Raw genomic sequence first — 20596 nt, forward strand, 5'->3', positions numbered from 1 at the left:
GTATACATCCAATATAGTTCATTAATATTTGGGAGGGCGGGAGGGTGGAGAGTATGAAAGAGTTATCAGGCAGACACATAGGCAAAAACTGTGCTGGAAGAAATACATTACCAATGTGTTTTGAGCTTGACTAGAGATATAATTTAAAAGATAATTGTTTCATTGTAAGAAGTCATCATCACTTCCAAACTGCAAATTTATTCTTTGGAGAATTCAATTGGTTTGTTAATCTAAGCAAAGATTTCCTGGTACAGTAATATATACAGTAGTAGATTTCCTTGGGAGATTAATTTCTCTCTCATGTTGATGGCCTTTTTTTTTAAAAAAAAACAACAAAACAAAACCACAACCTCAACACTGGCAGGTTTGCCTGCTCGGGACCACAGTGTTGGTAACAACGGCTGTCGCTTTGGAGGAGGATATGCACTGAATATATGCAAGCCTCTGAAGGCCTTACACCACCTCCATTCCCTCCTCAGTTCTGCTTGTTGCAATTTGTTTAGCGTTAAAAATTAATTGCTGGGGAAGGGCTGGTAAAAGCCCCTCCGTCAGATAGTTTCAGCTGCTAGCATTTAATTAAAATGTGAGAAGAAATCTGTGGCAAGTAGCAGGTTGCTACTTGCAAGATAAATCTGTTGGGGTTTTGGGAATGGTGGGAACTAAAGCTGAAAGAGTAGCCTTTACTCATATATTGCATTTTTTCACCCATTCTGAAATAATTATTGTGGTATGTGTTATAAATTGGACCTAAATTTTATCATAGGTTGGTTTCTAATCTATTTTTCAAAATTTTTCAAGATGAGCAGTGACACATGAATTTCCTCGCCCTGTTGAGTAAGGCCAAATCAAATGATTGCTGTGCTGAACACCACGTCTGCCTATATATCAAAATGCACTCTCTTGTATGTCCATGGGCGTTTATGTCTGTGTACACTCAAAGCATATAGTTCAGGTGCATTTATTTTGAGTAGACTGATGATGGTAAGAGTCAGTTTTATGAAGCTTCAGGTCTGGACAATTAGCTGTGAAGATGTTTGCTTTGTAAGGTTGGAGTATCTTTTCATAGACAATAGTGAATAGACACAGCCAATGCCTTCCATTTGAAAAATCGGATTGAAACTTTCACTGACACTGGTACATTTTCCAAAGATTCCTTTCAACTGCTTTTATTCTTACTGCTTCAGAAGACTGTAGTGATACACTTAAGTTTTTCACTTTTTAATTAAACAGCACTGAAAAGTAATAGTTGGTAAGTTGTTTGGTTTGGTTTTGTTTGGTTGGGTTTTTTTTAATCTTGTGAACATCGAAGTCCTTTGTTCACAAGGCAATTGCAGTCTTTTGGCTTTATCACTCATAAAAATAGCAATTGGCATTTTGAGAAAAAAATACCCTAGACATTCAAGTACCTCTAGGTGACATAAATCTGAACACACCATGAATAATAACAAAGAAAACAGTATGAGGAATGAAAGCAGTTCAGAAAAACAGAGATGGTATAAAATTTCATGCTGCAACTGAAATAGAGAATGTAATCTTAACATATCAAATGTAGAAAGAACTGAGCCTCCATATGAAACACAGTTTATTCTTACCTTTGTCTGAAGGATGTTTAAATCCTTTGACATAGCTTTGCATCAAACACTAGCTTTCTTCTACTGTCCCAAATCAGAAACTACTCCATGCTTATTACTTTTCACAAGGAGGTTCATGTTTCACGTCATAGCAAGTAGTTCCTCTTTTTTTCTTTATATGATGTAATCTTTGAAATTCTAGTAATTCTGCCATTATTGCGATGGACCCCGGCGACTTCTGTGATGATCCAGTTCCACTTCCCTGAAGTTCTGAGCACGCACGCTTGCAAGCGTTTTGGTCAAGTTGGTGGATGCCAGGTGTTCTAAGGAAGACACAAGAAATGCATTTAGCAGGTGTGCAATGGTAGGAAATGGCTAATTCATGGCTCTGCTCAACTAGAGTGGTGTATTCCTGAAAGCCACGAGGGTTACTGAGTTAGTGGCTGCAGTGGAGTGCGTAGCCTTGTGTAGGGCTGGAGCTGTCTGTCTTATGCAAACAAGACCCCAACTGTTCTAGGTCCTCCAGAGCTCTGTCTTGTAACGCGTTGCATAGGTTTCTGCTGCTTGCAGGAGGCAAAGAGATAGGATAGGGGCCATGAAGCAAAGTAATAATATAATTTTTATTTGTTTCCCAAACTCTGTTACTGGTCTCTTAGGCTCCTTATTATACATTCTTAATTTGTGCCACGTTCCCCAGTGCTAAGAGTAGAACATGCTTGAGCATCGAAGTGTAGGATAGCAGCACAGTGCTGAAGTGCAGTGGGAAGCTAAGAGTACATGTGAGTAGCACCGAGCCTAGGCTGTGTATCTGGAAAAGCCGGGAAGCAGCAACAGTTATTGAAAGCTGCTTACGGAGACATTGCCCTCACTGTCACCCCATCCAAAAGTCTGTTTGTGACCACGTGCAATTGAGCCGATGGTCTGGCTGGCAGGAATAGTGCATCAGTCCCCTGTGCAACGCACAACCAAAATGAAGCACAGTAGGCTCTTCCACTGTTTCTACACAATTATTTGTGTTGTAAGAAAAGCTATAAAAAACTCCATCTATTCCCTTGGCTACTTCCTTCTCCCTTCAGCGTAACTCAGTTTTAAACATTGAAGACACTTGCAATGCATGCAGGGGAAACCTGGGGTCCAAGTACGTACCAACAGCTGTGTGGGGTGGGGTTTACGGGTTTCATTTGGGTTTTTTTCTCGTAGACCTAGAACAGTTCACACACTTGCATTCTTGATTCACAGGTGGAATCAAATCCTTACGCCTCAGATAACTAAAACAGGCTCTTTGCTTCAATTTTGCCTTTCTTGCCAGAATCTCATCTTTTTTATTAATGAGAAATAAAACCAAAATTATCTCAGGCAAACACCTGCTTTTGTTTACCTAAGAAGACAAACAGTAGTGAAAAGACCATTGGGATAAAATTTGTAAGAACCTTCTGCGCTTTCATAATTTCTTGGTAGGTATCTTTCAGCCTGTCACTTGTCTGACATGTTCTAGGGAAGCTCGCACATAATCTTGGCTGGCCTGACTTAAGGCCTTCTTGGTTTTTTTATGGGAGAAAAAAAGTTTAATCGAAAACCTTTGCATGACCCTACTGAGCACATCCTTTTTACAGCGCTGCTGTTGCTGACTACAGACGGTCATTGCTCTAAGAACTGGAGAGAGGTTAGGTTGCAAGTTTTGCATCTTAGGCTGTGTTTCTCAGTTTTCCAAAGAAACAAAATTCTCTTCCTTGTCAGGGCTCTGAATGTAATTGGGCTTGTTTAGAAAAGGCATACTTTGGTAATTTTGGCTTGTTTGAACTTTAGTGGTTTCTCGGGGCATTCACCCTTACGCTGGTGAGTTAAACTTGCTGCCCCCAGTCTGGGATTATGGATCAAAAGGCTAAGAGTATTTGATATGGAGATTTGGAAATTAATAACTAATGGTACAAGCAGGTTAACGACCACCAGATTAACAAGAAGCATCATGGCAAAGAAGTATTTCCATATGACTCTCTTCTACCTGTGTTTTACCAACAGAGGTAACTACCTGCTGCAGCTTAAATAATTCGTCTTTTCTAAGATGCCACAGTCAATGAGTTGTAATGATGTATATGTTTGTAAGTGCTACAAACTTTATCCAGGTAGGTTTATTGAACTAGGGGTGTTTCAAGACAAGACCTACCCTCAGCAGCATTAGAACTCAAATTAACGATGGCAGAGTTAGGTGATGGCATCCCTGCCAGCCAGAACCATCCTCGGGAGTTTGGCATTGGACTGGTGACAGGAAGGCTTTATAAGCTAAGTATCAAGATAACACATGTCCAGTGGGTGTCAAGGCACAGTGGTTCCCAAAGAATATCCACATACAGGTTACAACTCTGTGGATCTCCAAAAATAGGACAAAATAGTTGAGTAATATTGATTGGTAATTAAAGGGTAACTTCATTATTTTATGTTTGCTGGTTGGTAGTTTGCTGCAGTATTTTGTGACAATGGGGATACCGGTCTTGCAGTGAGAACAGTATGATGCTCCAAGAGGACTATGTGGTACGGGCTTCTGTTACAAGATTTTGCTTAAACGTGATGTGTTTCAGAAAAAAAACCCCAAAAACCCAAACCAGTCTGTGCAATTCAGAAAAGGAATCTAGATCTGATTTTCATCAAAGGAAATAGTTCCTCAGATTCCTGTCAAAGAAAGGTCCTAAAAAAATTATCTTTCCCTGAGGTGTTCTGGAACATTTTCTTGGTCAAGAGAGTTCCGTTCTACTCATTTCAATTCAACCAGGTAGAAAGCACAGCCTCCTGTTCAGATGTCTGAATAAAAGCCTATAACCAGCATACTAGCCCCAGCAGAAGGCAGCACCATCAGGTTTTCTTTAGATAGATTTTTTTTTTCTTTAAGTTAATAGTCGACAGATTTTTTTCAAAGAAATTCTGTTTTCTGAAAAGCAAGGCTGCTGGCTTTCGTCAAATGCTGTTTTTGCTGTAGACTTTCAAGAACGGAGACGGTGGCAGGGGAATTCAGAAGCTTACACACAGGGAATGTCAAGTATTTTCCTGTGTGCTTCTCAGTGGTCTGTAACTGACAGGTACTAAGTTATTTCTTTGCTTTATGAAATAGTTGTAGCTAGACTGTCACTGCTGTACTATTACCATCGTTCTAGTCTACTCCCATTTTTCGATACATCCTGACAAACCATAAGCTGCCTGTATACTGTAAAGCCAATCTCTGTGGAGATTTAAACTGATTTTTTTTTTTTTGTCTCAAGTATGAAATAAATTTGATTTTCTCTTTGGAGTGTTGCCAGTTATTGCAAATTTGTGAAGTCGCATATGCTTTCCTAGCCATATTTATCTGAGAAAACATCAACCTTATGGCTATGTGATCCTAATAAAACTAGGAAGATGGCAATTAATTTCAACTCTCTGCTTGCCACCACCACTGGTTTGCAAGCATTAAAAAGCTTGCCTTAAAGCACTTCTGCTCTCTTATGAGAGGAAGTACATGTCCTGTGGTGACAAAAACTTGCAATATACTTAATTTTCTGGTCGGAATGAACTACCTTGCACTGGTAGTTATTAAGTAGCTAACTGGGGATTTCTGAGTGCCTGTACGAGAACATCAGATTTGCCTGTGCACTTTCAAATGTCGTTACTGTCTTTATCTCTCAGGAATAAATATGTGAAGAAAATTATTCTGAGGTTAAGTTCTCCCAGATGGGAAAAATCCACCATATCTGTGGCCACAGAGGAAAGTCACTCACTTCTTCCTAGGTACAGCAGTTTATTTGTACAGTTACATCCTATCTTTCAAAGTAGAAATGCTCTGAATGTTCACAGGAATTAAATAAAATACAAAAAATAATTCTTTGGCTGAACTGAAATGATCCTTTGATAAATGGGATTCTTGTCTTCTGAGCAGTCATGCACATGGCAGGTCTTGCCTAAGGAAATACTTCCACTTTGACCATGAAGAATTTTGTTGACCTGGTAGACTCCTGTGAGAGCTGACAAACACCATGTCAAAATAACATCAGGATTAAAAAATTGGTAGCACACTTGAAAACTAGATGGATCATACACTAGTCAAGTGACTGTAGAAAGCATAAATGAGAAGACTTGTTCTAGAAAGCATTGCAGTAGGTTCCTGTGAAAAACTGTTCTTGGTCTATGACAATACTGTTGATGGATGTCAAGATAGGAAGAAAAATTGTAATTATTTGAAGGTTAAATGTAATAACTCTCAGCATTTGCAATGACAGGTAGAAATTCCTTCTGAGAAATCTTGGTTACTTGTCAAACTGGTCTCATTTTATCGATGTATACGTTAATAGAGCCAAATGCAAGGTGATGCATTCAGAATTATACATCTGTTATGAGGATTGTGTTTTGGAAGCCAATGCCTCCTTAAAGTGTTCATGGTTCAGCTTAGATATCTGAGAGGATGAAAATGCCTGATGTTGGATGATGGTTAAAATAACTATGATCCTTGGATGTGTAAAAAAGGTAGCACCAGCTATATGTCAATGACATTAACAGGAGAACTGAGAAAATAATTGGGCTAGTCCTGAGGTTCATGCATTGAAAAGGATGTTGGATAGTAGAAAAAGTTCTGAAAAAAAGAGAAAAGGGTGATTCAGGCCTGACAGATTTTCATTTTAATGAGAGATTAAAGAAACTCCATCTTTGGAGTTTAGCCAAGAAGGGGGTTATTGATGGTAGATTGATCAAACTCTAAGGAAAAGCAAATTTAAAAATCAAAGAGTCCTCCTTTCAAGTACGAAAAAAAGTCAGTATCAGATGGCTGGAAGTTGACTCTAAACAAATTTGGACTAGAGTTAAGGCACATGATTTAACACTAATTAACCAATGGAAATACCTCACTGTTGAAGGTATTAATCATCCTTGAAGATTTATAATCATTCATTACACTGTCTAGGACAACTGAGTTTCTGAATGAAAAAATTCCTATGGCTTCTGTTGTGCAGGATGGAAAATTGGGGCTTTTCCCTTTGTCACAAAATTCTGTGAATGCTTAAAAATAGGGAATGCTGCATTCAGTTAAACCCCCTCATGTACTTACAGCATCTATAGTTGTCTGCAAAGATAAAGAAGGCCTGCTGCCTTGGCAGCTGCGACATCAGCATCTGAAATTTTGTGATAGTTCCTTGCATTGTACTGATCTTTGTCCTTTAATGTATCTTTTTATTATAACACAAAAATGGTGGTTGCAAAAAGGCATTTTACTGGGGATTTAGGAGTGGAAATGGGTTCATGAGTCATGTTGAAGCCAGATAAATTTTTCAGCTCTGCGTGGCTTTATTTTGATGTTAACTTGTTGACTTTTATGTTTTCCAAATAAATATCTTTGATGTTGTGTGAAAAAACATTCTGGTTTTTTGTCTTGTTTTTAAAAAAATGATGCCTTGCCTTGATCTCTCTTAACAGTAACATTTGTTGCTTGTGGTGCTGGAAAATGCTGACAAGCTTTCTGGCTTGCTTAGGTGCTTCTTCATTTCTTCTGGAATCAGTACATTTTTGGAATGATATGTAGCGTCCACCTATCCTCCATGTATTAATTGCTCTTCAGTGAAGGAGCAATCTAATCCATAATGCTCTAGGGTGCACAAAATGACCTTGTAGCTTTGCTGAGCTGATAAAAGTGTAGGAAAGTCCCACTGGCACCAACTGGTTTTTTGTTGGCTTTGTTTTCTTCTCCCTGTGAAATCCAGTTTAGAAGAGGAACTGGGTAAACTGTTGCTGGCTGCAGCCTCTTTATCATGGTTAAGTGATACTGAGGTGTTGCTGCTATTTTTGTGGAGATGACTCTCTTCATGTACAGTTTGCATGCATTTTGAGCAAGACTCATGACTTCAATTCTTATCTTTAAAACCGTTTTTCTCTCATAATACCAGTATTTTACAAAAAAATATTGGGCCTTTTTTGCTGATGCATGGAGTCCTCTGTGGAAAAAGATGGATATTCCAACTGCCAGACAGTTTTTTTTCTTTTGCTTCCCTCCAGATGAGAATGTTTGGGTAACTTGTTAACAGTACATCTCAGCCTACTGTGAAATGGGAGGCTGTTGATAATTGTTTATTATTCACAGATAAAATGAGGTACTGGGAAATTCTGTGTGGGATACAGTGCGCTGATATAACTGTGCTTTCACTACAAACAGTGAGAGTTTAATCGGGTACTTCAGTGGCATCAGAACCAAACCCATGTACCAAATGATTTTGAAAAATCCCACCCTCTGTGGTTTTCCTTTCAAGACGGAGGAAGCCAGTGGCGCAGCACTGGAAGGGATCAGAGATTTAGGTTACCTACATGCTCTACCTCTATGCAGGATACATCGTGTATCTGCTGCACCTACGTATGCCTGCTGGCACCAAAGCTGCTTTATCTGAAACAGGCTTCCCCCAGACGTTGCCTCTCCAGCCGATGAGGTGGATTTGCCTGAAGATGAAGCCGAGTGATTTGGGTCGATGTGGTACAGGGGGTGAAGGGGCCCCTTTAGGTGTAACTGGGTGAAGCCTCCCGAAACACTCGGTTCTCATGCCCCGCCACCTCCAAGCCCCCGAACGATGCCCGCTGCCTCCCCGAGGTGTGTGGCTGGGGCCTCTCCTCTCCTCTCCACCCTGCAAGGGGGGGCGGCGGGGCCTCGTCAGCCGGGCCCATCCGCTCGGAGAGGGGATCGAGGCCTCAGAGCACTCCCTGCCCGCCCAGCCTCTTGCACTGCCGGAACTAACTGGCTAGTTAATTTTCTAATTAGCTCTCAGGTTATTTTGATTAAAGCCTTTTCAGGCTTGTGTAAAAGCCCCCCTCCCCCTTTTTGGGGTTTTTTTTTTAAACCATTGGAGGCTCCTCCGCCTGACCGTTAACGCCAGCACGCGGCCACGCCGTTGCGGGGAGAGGGGGGCGGAATCGAGGAGGGATGGGGCTTTGTGAGGGTGGGGGGCTGCCTCGTGTCCCCTGGCTGCCTGCCTCCCTGGTGGGCTGCGCGAAATGGGGGCGGGAAACGGGCGTGTGTGTCCCCCCCCGGCTCTGTTCCGGATTTGTCTTTTGGCAACAACGGGCACCCTGGTCACTTCTGCGGCCTCGCGTAATGCTCACGGCAGTTGGAAGCCACTTTGGGGCCCGCTGCAGACTGCCTTTACAGCTGCCTTCTCCCACTGAAAAGCTAAAAAGGAATCGTGGCTCCGCTGATGCTTCTGGCAGTGTTGCTGCGTGGGGGTTTCCTTAGGCGCTGTCAGGCGTGTAAAATGTCGGGCGCTCATTCTGACCGCTGACGGTGTTGACTGCCTTTTGGGATTCGTTCCTCTTTTCCTTTCCAGGCAGCCCTTTGCTTTTGCTTGCCAGCCAGCCTAAGATACTGACAAGCAGGTATACATTCACACAGAGGCACAGAATAGAGCCACGGGCTAAAGGTCAGGTCTGGAAAGTGAACTGGGATTTATATGCCCAATATCACAGTTGCTATGGTGAACTATTGAGTTAATTTTAATCCTCAAGGTAGCTGAAGTTTGTAGGATTATTGGTTTTATTACCGTGTTCCCCAGAATCTATTCTTGGATGAGCTCAGAAGCCCGTCATCGGCTTGGCAGGTCTGAGCAGCTCAGTAACAGACGTGCACCTGAGCTCTTCCAAACCTGTAACTCAGTCTTGTTCCTCTGTCAGGTGCATGTACTCTCAGTAGACTTATCTGCATGCCTGAATTTGGGCTGTTGGCCCAACAGAGAGGAAACTGCCATTATATGGTAAAGCACACCCAATATTAGCATTATATATAGGGGTTCCCCCCCTCCCCCCTTTAAAATGAGCCGAGTGGCTTAAGTATTCATTGGGGATGCAAGTTCAGTTTACTCTTCTTCCTGAAAGCAGACTGTGTGGAAGAGGATCCTAATACCTTGCTGCTGCTCTGGTAGCAATGCCATGTAAAGTAAGTGAACTTATTTTTATACCCAGGCTAGAGACTTGCTGCTCACTTTGATTTAATTGCTATTTAAATATTCAGTGTGCCACACAATAGCTTCAGCTGAGAAAGGAAACTGCCTTCCCAGCTCTCGATGGAAGAAGCAGTGAGGAGGAAAGAGTATAATGTTTTAGTCTCTTTAGGCAGAATATTGAACCCTCTCAGGCAGGTATTCAGATGCTTAATGGTTGGGTAAAAAGGGGCTGAATGCAACCCTCTTCATTTTGGCTGCTTTATACGAAGAGAGACCTGCTGGTCTCCATCAGAAGTGTGCTTTTAGGAGAAGGTCCCAAGATTTTAGTCCTAAGCCAAGAAGGATTTCCCCAATGGTGCCAAGCAAGGTTGCTTAAGCACTAGGGAAAATGGATGGAAAACATATCCTTGGTGTAAATGTTCAGTAGGTAGCGCTCAGAGTTTTTCTGGCTGTGTTGAGAGAATTGAAGGAAAAAAACATGAAGGTTATGATTCTGAATTCTGTAGGGCTTGTCCATTTAACTTGCCATTTCCAGAACATCCACTTAGTAGGTTCTTGAATGGGTTAGAACATTATGAAAAGCAGATGCTGCTCCTCAACTAATAGACATTTCTCCAAAAAGCAATAGCATGAATGCATTGGTTGTGCAGTATACCCCATTTTCTGCAGTAGATCTCTTTCCATGGGAGAGTAAACCATCTTACAGTGGGGTGAGACTGTGCAGTTAAAAGTTAGATTCCTAATAAAGATCCACCTGGCAGCTTATGTAACAGAAATTTGTCAAGACCTTCATGTTTAGCAGAATCTGACATTGCTGTTGGCAGCTGTGCTGATGACCGTGTTCTTTCTAGGAGCTGTGGTTCTTTAGAAAAGACAACAATCTTGAAAAGAATTTTGATGTTTCAAAATGAGGTTTTAATTAAAACAGGAAGTGAACCCATTAAGAAAATGGCACAAAATGAAAATGCAAAAAAATTCCCACCAGAAATGGTATACTAAAAAGGTGGGGTTTTTTGAAAACTAAATTTAGAGTTGCTTTCATTTGTCATTGACCAAGTTTCAGAATGATTTTTTCCAAGCTGAATATTGAAGCAATGCTTGAAGCCATAATTATCACTTGAATATTCCTCACCAGTTATCTGAAATGTTTGCTGGGAATTGCCACGTTCCTGTGGGAAAAATTCAATTAAGAAGCTTCTGAGAGGAGGATTACCTACACAGAATTTTTGGTTGTCCCTTTTAGGAAGATAGAATTGGTTCAGAGGATATGGGAGAATAACCAAAGAAGTCCAGCAGAGCAATATGTATTGTTGGCATGTTGTGGGACACACCAGATTAAAATATAAATTTCGCCTTATCTTCAACAACAGACAAAAGATGTGGAAGAATGTTTCATAGTAGGCTTCTTGTTTCATGAAGCAGAAAGTCAAAGCTCTCATTGATTCTGCTCTGAAAAGTCCTTTCTGATAAGGAGGATCCTAGGGATTATTCTGGGTCCATTGATCTTCAGGGTACAATGTGTGTCTTTGATGGCTCCATTAGAGGAATGTCCCTGTAAGCCCAGGGAACAGTAGCAATGCCAGCCCCAGGCAGTTCTACCGTGTATTGCTACAGTGGCTGTTGACCATGGGAGAGATGCTTTGCATACAACTTCATACTGAAATGACTAAGCAGACTTAGTCTGCTAAAGCAGACTCTGAAGAAAGAAGGAAATTTCAAGACTCTACGCTTGCTTTAATCCACCTTGATAATTTTGACCCAGACTAATACTGTGTGGTCAAGTAAAGAAGGAGTTAAAATATGCTAGTCTGGCATGTGGTGAGCAGTAAGGAGGAATAGGTAGCTATTATGAACAAACAAATTAATTCAAGACTACCTTCCTTTTCACACCAGTCTGGAACAGTAGCTAAAACAAGTATTTAGACAAACTGTTAAAAAAAAAAATTAGAAATTAAATACAAATAGTTACGTGTGTTATGTGGAGTTACTTGTAAGCAAAGGTTGTAGGCACAACATGTGAGTAGTGCAATGGTTGATACCAAATAGTGTAATATGATTGGTTATAGAATGTGCATTTGAGAAATATGCACAGACTTCAGTAAATAAAAACAGAAGTGATGTTGTAAGAGTTCTCTTAAGGCTTGTGTTTAACATGCACAGTCCTTAGTGCCAGTCAATACTACCACTTTCCGGTAAGGTTAATCAAAGCCTACCTTAGTTTGCAGTTGTGGTATGTTTTTCTCCTTAACAGAACAGTGCTGCTGGGGAAACATCATCATCTTGGAAGCAAAAGGATGCTACATCAGCAAAGCAAAAAACAGGCTTTGAACTTTATAAACAGAAGTATTTTTGCGTAAAGGCATTGCTACCAGTCCTATCCTTAGCTCACAAATAGATGATTTGAAAAAAATAATGGATGTGAATATGCTCTTTGTTGTAGTAGTTTGCCAAGCTAGGAATTTCCAAGTCTACTGTGTATTTAATATACTACTTTAATCCCAAACCTTTTTTTAAAACAGGGACTCGGCAGTGACCTTAGAAAATAAAGGTAGTTCCTTTCGTTCAGGAGAAGTTTGGTTTGCAAAACTGGTGTCTCTATGTTGTTGGAACAAGCAGTGACTCCCAAAGAAAAGATCCTGATTTGAAGTGAGTTTCTCTAATTACTCGCTGTGGTGTGATAAACTGTATTATCTTTCTAATGTGTACTGTAAATACCTAGGGAGAGATGTGTTGTATTTGCATATATTACAATTTTATCTCATTGACACTTGATAAATAATAATAATCTCATGATCTTCAGCATCAGCAAATAGTTCCATCCTGGGAACAGCTGAGTATCCTCTACTCATCAGGTGCAATTACTGGCTAACTCTTAAGCCAACAGTATTGGAGAAACTGCTACTTCCAGTGGATTATTTCAGAATTTAGTATGCAGTGCTGTCAACAGAGTTATGCTGTTACAAAGTAAGGCTGTTATTTCTTGGGGAAAGTCTGTATTGATTCGCTTTGTCTTAGCAGGAACTCGGAAGACTGTGTTGTCTGATGCATAATTAACATAAGAAAGTAAAGGTCACTTGAAAGCTTTAGCATTTAATAGATAATGATGACATGCAGTTGGTAATTTTTAATTTTTTGTCTTAGTAAAAGTATTTTAAAAATCCAAACTACAGCTTTCATGTACATAATGGAGCTGGCAGCTGTTCAGTCTGCTTTTATATAACTTTTTGTATAGACCCATATTTTCCCTTGGCCGCTGAGCATTTCTACCCAAAGTTGTACATTTTTCATAGAAAATGTGACACTGCTGCCAGCTTCATTCTTAAGTCTGTCAAAGAAAGGGTACTTAACTGTGTTAAAGTTTTCATTGGATTTTCAGGTGTTGCTGTAGCTTCTTACTGCTCTGTTTTATACTGTCTGTCTTGTATTTGGCCAAAAGAAAGGAAGAGACATAAAGGAGAGAAGACATGAACCACTTGGTAGGTGTTTTTGAAATGGTATAGGAAAGTTTCATGTTGAGTGGTCTACTATCCGATTACCTTTGGCAAGCTTAGCTGTGTCCTGAGGAAGGCAAGTTAGGAAATCCAGAGGCTATAGATGGCCCTGTGAGGAAAATAAGCCAGGGCGAGATTGTACGTGTCTAAATATGATTTAGTTGGATTTATAACAGGGAAATATAAAAGACAACATTGACTGCGTGTTTATATGTACCCTTGAAGAAAAATCCACTTGAGACAAGGAAGAAGACTCTGCAACTGTAAGTTTTTCTAACCCCGAGCAGAGTCCTAGCCTATGCTTGAGCCTAGCAGTATGGGAGAGGCTCTTGTGCAGGTAGGTAGTATGGTCCTTCTCTGCTTTAAACACAGGCTACAGATTTCTGCTTTTGTCTCTAATAATTAATTTCAGCAGTAGAGATGCTGTAGCTACAGAGACCCCAACCTGTTTGATGACTGGGTTTTAGGTGGAGGCCAGGGATAGCAATACTTGCTTTTTTACTCAGGCTCTGACTCCACTTAGCATGGAGCTGTCTGATAGTCACAGTCAAGGACAAGCATTCAGGCATGGCACTGAGTGAGGACATTTCTGTATGTCTCCCGGTGTGCTCTTAGCCCAGGGCAAATGCAAGGGAAGTTGCTTTAATAAAGGGTGTTTCAGCAGAGTTGCCTTACTTTGCATTTTCCCTGGTAGTAGAACATGCCCATCAGCTATTTTTAGTGCTCACAGGACCCATGGTAACTTGGTTGCATATATGAGCCCTAAGATGTCACCTCTGGAAAAGATAGGAGAAAAATATATTTTGCATGTGCAGTGAAGCACAGAAATAAAAATGTTTTATGCTGTAACTTTGCATTATAATTTCTGTTTTAACAGGAATAAAGGGGAAAAGTTAAGAAACCACTGGATTTACTTTGTAATAGTTAGATTTTAAAAGTGTAAAACTTTAATAATTCTGACTTTTCTAAATACTGTTTGCAATGTGCCCCATGAAGCCTAAATGCTGTTATTTAGAAACTGTGTAGTATGCTCTGTGAGAGTTGACTGCTAACATATATCCTTTGCATATGATAATCTTGAGGTTTCAGTAATGCTTTCAGAAAAGGTAGAATTCAGCCTATACTTCAGCAAAGGGGTGTTCTGAGGTGCAGGAGAAAGGGGAACCCGACTGAATTATATGTTAATTTGTCTTGGTTTCCTCTTGCCTTGTTACGCAACTGAAAGAGATCTAAGGACAACAGGGTCAGATGATTTTTTTGCATTCTTTGCAGTGAAATAAATAATATAACAGGTTTTTTAAATATCAAATATGTTTATCCAAATAATAATTAAAGTAATTTTTTGTACTGGATGAGCAAACAACTTGAGGGCAGCGTCCAAAGAATATCATAGCTATTGTGTATTTGTGCTTGCATTGAAGTAAAGAATTTCTTCAGCTTTAGCTGAAAAATCTGAAGTGATAATTACATCTGTGTGTTCACCAAACATCTGCAAATTTTTCCATTTCTGTGAATGCAACTATTGCATACAATTTGTTATGTGTAATCATCCCTCTGAGTCAGTGGCATGAAGAGCTTAAATTTTCAGAGTATAAGAATGCAGTTTGCTGTTGTGGAACTAACTGATTACGTGCTGCCTGATGAAATGCCAACCAAAAGGTACTTCAGTCCTGCTGTTTCTCTGTTTGGGGGGTAATCATCCCACAATCACTCCAGAATTTTTTCTCCTTACTTGGGAGCTTCACTTTTGGTATAAGAAATTGTGGTTTTGCAATCAGCGTCTTTGATATTTTGTCTTAACCTATTTACTGGATAGCCTGACTCTTCATTCAGAGCAGGATTTGAAATGAAGTAGATCGATGCATTTGAAGAAGAGTGATTTGTTCCTGATTTTAAGTTACTGATGTTGCATCTGGATAATGAAATTTGAGTTGAGATTCTCTGTGTAAAGAATTTAGCTTTGAGGAATTTTTATGGGTAGGTTACAAATATCCCTTCACTGGAAATTATATAATGGAACCAATAAAAAAGGAAAAATGGTAGAAAGTCCCCTAAATTATATTCTTTTGTGTGTTTTTTTTTTCCTCTGCTCTGCTGTAGGATTTCAAAACTTTTATTACATGTATAACTCTCAAATGTCTTCTCTCTTCCCTCAGCTGATTTGATTTCCATTAGTTTGAGCTGTTGGGTCCAAAGCTGCTTGCCATCTAGCTGTGATCGAAGTGATCCTTTCACAGTAATTTACCAGCATTGTGTCAGAACAGAAATTACAAATTCCTTTCTTTCTAAAATGAGGGTCAGAAGCTTCCAGTTTTAAGGAGAGGGAGGAATCCAAGGTGCAATCAATGAATTAAGGGAATTTTTGGTTAGTGATGAAAATAGTAATCCCTGCATAATGTAAAGAGATTCAGTGCTGGTTAGCTGCTGAGTAAACGCTGCCTGCAGTATGCTCCAGTCAAAGGCTTGTGGAGCATAGGAGGTGAAGCTGGTATGCATTTCTTAAGATGAACCTTGCTCACAAAGGAAATAAAATTAGCAAACTGTGCTTCTGGGTCCATGAAGCGCAGTAAATCATCAGGCACACAAATGGACTTCTCTTGGCTTCCCTCTTGCTCTGCTGAAAAATTGTGCAAAAGCAGTACTGCAGCAAAGAAAAAAAAGTATCCCAAAACATTTCATGCTACACTTTTGTGAATGGATTGAATGGATTTTTTACGAGGTGCTGTGGAAGAAAATCAAATTGCTGTTCAGTATGTCTTTCATGAAGAGTTACCTTTAGAGACTGTTTTTTATACAAGTGCATAGTATAGTTAAGGCTGTGTAAATACACTAGATCTATTTTCTTATTTAAAGATTTTTTTTCTCTTAGTATAAAGGATCTCAGTCCATTTTGCCTAATTAGGTACAAAGCAATTTCTATTTCATATTCGATTTTAAAACTTTCAGTAAAATTTAAATAAGGAAATATGCTAGAATAATGTGAGAGATTTAAGTAACTGAAGCGATAATGTAAAAAAATCCAAAAAACCCAAACAAACAAAAAGCCACCAATAACCCCACCATAAAACATAAGGATGTGAAATTCTGTTGTGGCAGCATCCATGATACATAGCTGGAATGTTTCATATGGAATGGTTTATTAGATTTCTTAATTTAAATACTTAATTTTCTTCTACGTGAGTATTTGTCACACAGGAATTTGTATAAAGATTGAAGTAAATAATTTGTCTATCATTTAAGAACAACTTAGTGAGTTTTAAAAGATTAAAACCAGATAGGAGTACATCAGTTTAAATATGGTCAGCTCAGTAGGCAACTTCAGTTTCCCTGAATAGATAGATGAAGTGAGGTTAACTGCATTTATACTATCTTTAAGCCTTGTTTTTTCTATACATTCTGAAGGAGGAGGTATATATGAGGGTGAAAATAAGATTTGATTTTGACAAGATTTTTTTTGGAATCAGTTAAAGAAAGCTGATAGATTTAAGAACATATAGAAAGAAACACCCCAAGCCTCTCTACACTTCTGACAGTCCATAAACGTAAGTTAAGTCCTTCATGGTATTTTGACACTCTGGGCCTAACTGATTGTCACAAGGAACCGGCTTTGCATTTTTTGCATAGTTAGCTGCTTTTTTTACCCTCAGACTTAGGTGTCTAACAGCTGCGATGGGGTCAAGTGAGCCTTAAGAACCAAAGTTTAAAAGAACCAATTTAAAAAGTCCTCAGAAGAACCTAACTTCAGTGACCATCTGTTTGTACATTCTTGAATTGGGCTGGATTGTGCCTTGGTTCAGCCATGAGCTGCTTTCTTCAGAAACATCTTCGCCTGGGATATGTGATGCAGAAGGCTGTGAGCTAAATGCAGCGTGGTGGCTCTGTTGTAACCAACAGGCTGCCCTGTCATCCAGCCTGCTTTTTGGCCTTTGACTGTAGGGGAAAGGGTGCAGTAGAGTCACAAGAAAAGGGAAAACACTTAATGTATACTTCTAGTTTTAGTAGTATGTATTCATATGTATAGTTTAATACAGTTTTCCTAGCTGTAGAGTGGCCTCAGTGTGTGCTTGCCTGTATATAGCTAGTCTTTGATGCCTTGTTGCCGTGCATTTGTTTGTTAAAGCCCTTTATACAGCTGTAGATATCAGTTCAGTGAAATGATCTGTAGGAGTTCAGTAGCAGCTGGGAGTGTTTAGCAGTCAAGGAAGTCGAGCTCACTGTGCCTGGTTCTTCTCACTGATGAAGAAAGATGCACAAATGTGTGAACACAGCATGCACATAATGGGAAACTATTTGAAGAGTTAGGTATTAGTCATATTGTGTATTCTTATCGTAAGTATGCATAGCTAACGTTCTAATTCAGGGAGCAGAGGTGCTGTAACTTCTTATAAAACTAGGTTTTGAGAAAATGTAGGCACAAATCCAGTTTGTTAGGTAAACAGAAGCCTACAAAGAAAATAAGTGTACATTTTTTATAAATCTCTGAGGTATTTCTTCATTTGAATGTGGAAAAATGTGATGTTTACCTTATGTAAAGTGTTTGTGACTTTCTTGTCTATTCTGAATGCTTCATGATGATCACGAATCATAGAATCGTTTAGGTTGGAAAAGACCTTTGAGATCATCAAGTCCAACTGTTAACCTAACACTGCCATCGCGCCACTAAACCATGTCCCTAAGCTCCTCGTCTACCCATCTTTTAAATACACCCAGGGATGGGGCGACTCCACCACTTCTCTGGGCAGCCCATTCCAGTGCTTGATAACCCTCTCATTGAAAAATTTTTTCCTAATGTCTAACCTAAACCTCCCCTGGCAGAACCTGAGGCCGTTTTGCCTCATCCTATGACCCGTTACCAGGGAGAGGAGGCCGACCCCCACCTCACTACTGCCTCCTTTGAGGCAGTTGCAGAGGGCAATAAGGTCTCCCCTCAGCCTCCTCTTCTCCAGGCTGAACAACCCCAGTTCCCTCAGCCGCTCCTTGTCAGCTTTGTGCTCCAGACCCCTCACCAGCTTTGTTGTTCTCCTCTGGACATGTTCCAGCAATGCAACGTCTTTCTTGTAATGAGGGGCCCAAAACTGAACACAGTATTCGAGGTGATGTGTAGGTGATTTGCATGAAGGCAGCGTGGAGGACTTGCTCATGCCAACATCTCAAAAGTAGATATGAGTCTCAGGGTGATGGTATAGGATAGATGGAAGAAGCCTAATGCTTTCAGGCAAACACTCTAGTTAGTAATAAAACAATTCTCTGCCACATACAGTGACAATACAGTGACACCTTCTAGAAGCTGGTACAGAACATTCTGATGGAAAATAAATTCACTAGCCAGGGCACACAAACTCTTGCAAATGAATCACCACTGAAATCATGTGTGTTTAACAGAGTAGCTATCCAAGTTGGTGTTAACAGCAAACATCAAGGCCTTTAAAGTTCTTAAATCCACTTTAGTGGATATTGATTTGGGTAATAAGAAATATTTCCTTAGGGAAATGCTTGATAAAAGAGCTTAAGGCAACGGTAAGTGATTTTGCACTGCAGTGAATGTGAAGAAAGAGATTATTTAACCAAATAGCAATCTCTGATCTAATTTTTCTAATTTTTTTTTGCTAATTTCTAATTTTTTATGCTGCAGCATCTGAAGTATTTGAATGCCTCCCCTGGAGTCTGCAAGCACTGCTGTCATCAGGGTGATTCTGCCCTTGCCAGGAGAAAGGCTGCTGCTTTTCATGTGTGATTGCAAATTCAGCTTCATGAGCTTAGCGGGGAGAAATGAGCAGGGCATGTTAGCCCGCGTATAAACACAAGGCTGTAAAGTCTGGTTTTTTGAAAAGCTCTGCCTCTCTGAGCAGAGACTGCGAGGGCACTGTGTTGGAGTTTGGTTCTGCAAGAGTAACATGCCCAGAGGCAGGAGCTGTGTGCAATGTTCTTCCAGCACCCCTAGACCTTCAAGTCTGAAGACGCAGTCTGCCACTGCTATGAAAATGTGTGGCAAAAAAATAGGAATCATTGTGGGCAGTCCTTGCCTCAAGTTTAGACTGCCTTTTCAGCACCCTAGCTTCTGCCACGTCAGCCACTGGCGTTAGGTTCTTTGCATTCTGCATTTATGCTGGGATACTGGGATGACAAGCATGTTTGAAATGTGTGCTGAGGAGATACTAGCAAGTGGAGGGGAAGACAAGTGTTCAGTGACAGGTTTTCTTATGAAGAAGAGTGACTTTTATTAGTTGTGGGTTTTGTGCATTTGTATTTGGAATTGTGTGTTAATTTGGCCTTGAGATACTTAAATTAGAGCTAAATAAAAATACATCCTTTTCTGTCATGTCTCACCTTCTATTGCAGTCTAGATCTGCAGTGCAGATGCAAGATGAGCACTGACCCTGAGGCCTCTTCAGTCTGTTTCGTGCAGTTGGAAGAAGGCAATGATGCAGTTGGAAGAAGGCAATGATGCAGTTGTGGAGGGTGAAGGTGGTGTCACTGAAAGCAGAGATAGAGGTAAACTCAGGAGGAAGCATTTCTTTAGTCCTCATGGAGTTGTGACTGAAAAGGGTGAGTAAAATACGAATGCAGTGGAGTGTTAAGAAGGTGTCTGGAAGATGAGTTTTGGTACACTTCTGGTGTAACTGGAGAGCCTTGACTGAGTAAAGGCTGGGCTTGTTGCAGAAGCACTTTGATAAGGGAGTCCAAGGGATGAAGTGATGTGGCAGCAGTGGCAGGGGACAGCATGTGATTATTTTCAGCGTGTCAGCCAGATGAGAGGTGTGACAATCAGAAAGGGGGAGGCGGATGCAGAGCAAGAGACAAATAAAGGATTTAGAGGTGGAAAAATGGAAAAGGGGTGGATTTTATAATACCAGACCATTTTTCTGTTGTCTGTAGAATTGAAGATCAGAAGCAGAGTTTGTGGGATATTTTATATCCTTCAGAATAAAATGTTTATTTTTTTAAGATATATGTGGCATGTAGATGCTTTTTGAGTAAAATGAAATCCAGGTTTTGTGTACAGCAAGTTTTAGTGTGGTGAATCTCTAAACTTTGACATGTTTTAAAGAGGGAGAGAAAGAAGAAATGTCAACAAACTTCATGAATAGTTTACGGTATGCATCTAGGGTAGTCGTATATGCCCGTCTTACTAGGGGAGCAGCTGCCTCATACCTCTGGCAACAACATAAACTGACCATTACCTAGAAAGCACCTTGCTAAAAAGAACTTGCCTTTTTGCAGTTCTCTGTTTTACATGGTAGGGGAAAAATTTTTCTCTGTTACATGCTAGAGGAGTTAGGACCATCAGGAATGCTCGGATGTGTTGAGTTTTCTGGCACCGATATTGAGCCCCAAGCAAAAATTGTCATAAATTGTGATATCTCTTTGTGTTGTAGTTCCAAATACAATATTTAAGTGCATTTTAGTAAGTATAGAGGGCTGGATGCAGCTATGTTGCTGCTGGGAACAGGAAGGGAGGGAAGGTGCTGTAGATCCATGTCACAACAACTGTATCCTGTGACTCAGAATATATGAGGTATTGATGGGAGAGGGAGAAGGAGAGGAGGTTTGACTTTTGGTTAGTTCTTGCCTACAGGATTGCATCCACAACAGAGAGTAAGCA

This window comes from Egretta garzetta, unplaced genomic scaffold (assembly GCF_000687185.1).
Source record: "Egretta garzetta isolate BGI_Z169 unplaced genomic scaffold, ASM68718v1 scaffold405, whole genome shotgun sequence".
NCBI lineage: Eukaryota > Metazoa > Chordata > Aves > Pelecaniformes > Ardeidae > Egretta > Egretta garzetta.